Source organism: Elephantulus edwardii, unplaced genomic scaffold (assembly GCF_000299155.1).
Source record: "Elephantulus edwardii isolate Elephantulus edwardi_28Jun2011 unplaced genomic scaffold, EleEdw1.0 scaffold00347, whole genome shotgun sequence".
NCBI lineage: Eukaryota > Metazoa > Chordata > Mammalia > Macroscelidea > Macroscelididae > Elephantulus > Elephantulus edwardii.
Window position 1 is genome coordinate 1,670,149 of NW_006400097.1, and position 5,483 is coordinate 1,675,631.

Consider the following 5,483-nt stretch of genomic DNA (forward strand, 5'->3'; position numbering starts at 1 on the left):
AATTACCAGGGAGGATAGAAGGAGAATTGATGCCTTTGAGCTGTGGTGCTGGAGAAGAGTATTGAGAATACCATGGACTGCTAGGAAAACAAACAGATTTCTCCTAGAAAGGGTTAAACCGGGTGGTTCCTTGGAGGCAAGGATTCTGAGGCTCCATCTAACATACTTTGGACACGTTGTGAGGAGAGACTGGTCCTTAGAGAGGGACATCATGCTTGAGAGGGTGGAGGGACAGTGCAGGAGGGGAAGGCCCTCTATGAGGTAGATTGATTCAATGACTGGGGTAATCAGGATGGGTGTGTCGGAGACAGTGGAATTGGTACCAGACGGAGCGGAGTTTAGGGCTGTTTTACATAGGGTCGCTATGAGTCACAGGCGACACATAACAACAACAACATCTCTTCCAGTCAGTTGGCCAGGTAGCTGTCCTCCAGATTTCATGGCACAACTTGGAGACCACATTCAGGCCTGCCTCTGTTTTCTTGAAATATGTCAACTGGTATGACATCAGTTGCTGGGGTCTTGTTTTTCCGCCAATCCCTTCAGAGCAGCCTGACCTTCCTTTTTTATCAGCATTACCTTGCTCTCTTATTTTTTTTAATTTTCTTTTTCTTTCTATTGGTTTGCTTACAATTTGGCTTCATGAAATTCTTCTGTGTCAGCCAATTCTTTTTGGTATGGTGACTCTGTGGATTCTGTCCATCTTCTTTTGATGCTTCCAGGATCATTCAGTACTCTGCCCATAGCATCCTTAAGTCTTTCAATTCAAGACTTGAATTTGTTCTTCAGCTTCTTCAGCTTAAGACATACTGAGAGACTTTGTTCCTTTTGATTTTTAGACTCCAACTCCTTGCACATCTCACTGTAACACTTTTTGGTGTGTTTCTGAGCTGTCGCTTGAAATCTTCTGTTCAGCTCCTGATTTCTTCTCTGTGCTTTGGCTTCTCAGTTTTTGGGTTCAATATTCAGATTCTCTCCCAACATTCATCTCTAGGTCTTTTCTTCCTCTGTCTTTGTAGGGACCTTTTTTTTTACTCTTGATCTCATCCCACTGCTCTTCTGTCTTCATTCATTAGTATTTACATCCTCAAATTGTTTCTGAGATGGTTTTAAATTAGGTTGGATAAACTCAAGACCAAATCTTGGTTTTTTTTTTTTATTTTATTTAATTTTCTTTAGCTTCTGTTTGGTCTGTTCCAAAATTAGTGCCTGATCTCATTTTCACAGCTGATATTGAGCTTCTCCAATTATTCGTTTCACATATAGAACCTTGCCCAATCTTAAGCCAACCTCTCTGTCTCTACTGTCTTAGTCACCTTGTCAATCCATTTTCTCTACGGTCTTCCTCTCCTTTTCTGACCCTCTACTTTTCCAAGTATAATGTCCTTCTATAAGGACATTATGTTCAAAGTATGTGATACAGAATTTCAATTTATTTGCCTCCAAGGATCAACATGATTTTACCCTCTACAAGACAGACCTGCTTGTTCCCTTGAAAGATGTATGGTATGTTCAATATTCTTCTCAAACACCACAATTCAAAGGTATCAATTCTTCTTTTATCATTCTTAGTCATTGACCACCTTCCAGTTGCATAACAAGCTATTTAGAAGACTATGGTCTGTCTCGGGTGTACCTTAGTCTCTAGACAGATAACCTTGCTCTTTAGCACTCTGGAGCGGTCCCAGACAGCAGAATTTCCTAAGGCAACTTGTCTTTTCATTTTCTCACCCCTTGTGCCAAGATTGTTGATGGTGGATCTGAACAAGAGTAAATTGTTAACAAACTCAATCTTTTCTCCATCTTTTATGATGCTGTCATTTGTGTAAGTATTTATTTTGTGAATTATTTTGGGCATAATTTCTCAACCATAAAACAAAAATTGTACATAGGGTTTCTAGTTGGAAATGAATCAATAGCACATACCAGCAACATTTTTCTTTGTAAGAACAAAAATAATGTGCTTCCTTGTTTGGAGTGTGTTTTTTCATATTCGAAACCTAAATTGTTCAGATTATAGTTCATAAAGTTGGACAAAGATAAGGGTAACATAAGAAGAATCCTTTCCTTTGAGGGGTAGTGCAAGAGAAGAATATAATACTAAATATCAAGAATACTAAATGTACAATTGTCAGACAGATTTTTGTTTTTGTTTTTTTTTTGTTTTGTTTTGTTTTGTTTTTTTGGTTGTTTTTGTTTTTGTTTTTGTTTTTTGTTTGTTTTTTTGGCAGGGGTGCTGTTTTATTTTGTTTCTTGAGAAAGAAAAGCCATGGAACTTTTTAAGGAAAAGATGGTAGACACTTGTCTCAAATATTTTGAGTATGTTGTTAGAAGGAACTTGTCCTTGGAAAAAGATGTTATACTTAGAAAGAAGGAGGGTCAGTGAAAGAGAAGAAGACCCTAAGATAGATAGACTGACACAGTGACTGTGAAAACGATTTCAAGTATATGTGAAATGATGAGGACATGAAAAGATAGGGCAAGGTTCAGATCCATTGTTGATAGGACTCTATGAGTCATAGATGACTCCATGGAATCTAAAAATAACAACAGCATTCCTGAATACTCTATAATGATAACATTGCAAAATTACTTGATGTTCCAGATGTTAAAAATTGTTTAGTTTTAAAAGCAGACTGTATTTCATACCCAGGACATACTGATGTCTAGAACTTAGTGTTCCTTCTAAGCTCAGTCTAAATTTTATGTTGCATGTCTATACCCAATGGGTGGCCTTTCCACCATGAATTTACCTTCCCTCTGTGTGTACATTTGAAATTTAAGCTGACAAAGAGTCCCACCATCAGTGTAAGTCACTATAGGAAGGAAAGTTAGTCTTTGACACGAGAGATGAAAAGTCTTATAGGATAATGTATAACAGAACCTGAACTATTTAATTGACTTCAGTTATTGATCCAGTTAAATCATAGAAGTATTTGAGGAAATACTGATTCTGTTACCATGAAATTAAGTTTTCTAAATATCTCCAGATGAAATGGACTGATACAGTAACTGGGACAAAGGGGGTAGATGTGTCAGAATGAGTGAGACTGGCTCAGGACAGGGCAGGTTTCAGAGCTGTTGTACATAGAGTTGTTATGAGTCACAGGTGACTTTATGGCACATAACAACACAACAAATGTATTACGAAGATGTGTAAATCAATGGGGTGGATTGGAGTGGTTTATAATAAAAATAAACAGAATTTATGTCAAAATTCTAAGGATCAGTAAATTGAATCAATTTTCAAACAAACAAGCAAAAACTATAAAATTATTTTTAGATTTGTAAAGTCCTTAAACTCATTGCCATCAAGCCAGAACTAACTTGTTAGCTGACACTCCAGAGGGCTTTCTGAGGCTGTACATGACATAGTATGCAATTCAGCTGCAAAGGATTTGAACTGCCAGAAAGAGGCCACCTGTGGTAGGGTTTAGTGGGTTTAGTAGGTTTAGTAGGGCAGCTCCTTACTCACTAGGCCACCAAAGATACGTCTTTCTAATAAAGATAGTATTGTTTGTTGTTAAGTGATGTAGAGTTGTAGGGGACTCATAGCGACCTTATGAGTCCTAACTCAGACCTGAATCCTGCATAACTTTCATCCTTTCTCCAGTTCACAGGGTTTCTGGAGGCAAGCTATTTCCGAAGTGTATGCCATTCATAATGTTTTAAAAAAATAGAGCACGGAAATTATTATTTAAGTACTGCTCTTGTTGTGTACCACTGAGTCAGAACCCACCCTTAAAAGTGAGCATACTGTTTATCGGTCTCCTGTGTAGCAATTGATGAATTTGACTGTATCCCTTCAGGATTGCAGTGCAGATTCTTACAACTAGACCACCACAACTCCCTAGAAATTAAAACAAAAAGAAGTTATTTGGCACGCACAATGCAAATAAGAATATTCTTACTCTTTAATTATAACTTTCTGTACAGTTTAATTCCTCTTGTTTTTGATGCATTGCTACTATCATGCATACCACATTAGCCTGTGTCAGAAACACCAGAGTTTCACACACTGTCATGGTGAGGACTTTCACCTTTGTCCCTCCTAACTCAGTTCCTGGAACCCCATAGATTTGCACAAGACAGGATCTGAAACTGTCTTTTAATCTTCTTGATTAGGTAATGCCCATTCTACCAGAATTCCATCGGTTTCATAAACAATCAGGAAAAACATTCATTTCCAAGCTTGTGTTGGAAGTAATGGGGCTCCACACACAACCAGAGTCTAGGTTTTCACCGTTATCTCTTCTAACTCAGTGTTGGGAGCCCCATAGATTTGCACAAGACAGTATATGAAACTACTTTCTAATCTTCATGATCAGGTAACAGGTAACGCCCATTCTCCCAGAAGGAGGGCCTTTGGCCCTCTGGCCAAATAAACACCACCACCATATGGGATCTAGAAAAGACCTATCCTCACACTGCAAATTATCACATTGTGAAAGCAGTGTGGTGCAAAAAGAACAGCAGAGACATTAAGTAACAAAATATAGCAGTTGCTCAGGGGCAAGGACCTTCCTCCCAATTACTGCTTCAGGCAAAAATCTTTCCGTGAAATTGGCACATGGGATTTGGACTTCCATCTTCCTAAACATGAAACAAGCATCAGCAAGAGAGACCAGCAACAGTATATGTTGCAAGACATCACAGAAGTGACATATGGCCTAAATAATCATATCAAGAGATGGCTGAGGGATGGAGGTGCTGGACTGGGTAGGTAGGAGTGCAAGGGATGCTAATATAATAGGAAAAAGGAAGGGACAAAAGACACATGGAGTGGGAGACACTGCATGTATTGGTTATTTCTGTAAGGTAAATGTTTTTCATCTGATACTTTCAGTAAAATGCTTATCTGTCAGATAATTGTTCCAAAACTAAGCATCAAAATTAATACACATTGATCGTCCACTTCCTAAATATAACAGGCCTTCAAAAACCCTAATTACAATAGAGAATATTTAGAGCAGATTAACAGATATGGCAACTGAGGCTGAGCCCTCAACTTTGGAAATACAAAGGAGGAAAAATTGTGAACAGAAACTAATGATTGGAACGTGGCATGTGAGAAGCATGAATGTAGGAAAATGACATTGTTAAGAAAGAAATGAATGCATAAATACTGACATATTAAGTATTAGTGAAATGAGATTAATTGACATGGGACATTTGAGTTAGATAATCATATGAACTACTATGCTGAAGATGAAAAGGTGAGAAAAAATAGGACCATTTTCATGGTTAAAAAGGCCATTTCTAAATCCATTTTGAAATACCATATTGAGAGTGACAGGATAATATCCATACACATACAAGAAAGACATGTTCATACCACTATCAATCAAATTTATGCACCAACAGCCAGAGCCAAAGAGAAGGAAATAGATAATTTCTACCAAATTTTGCAGTTAAAAATCGATTGAACATGTAACCAAGATGCATTTATAAAAATGTGTGACTAGACTGTGAGAATTGAGAAC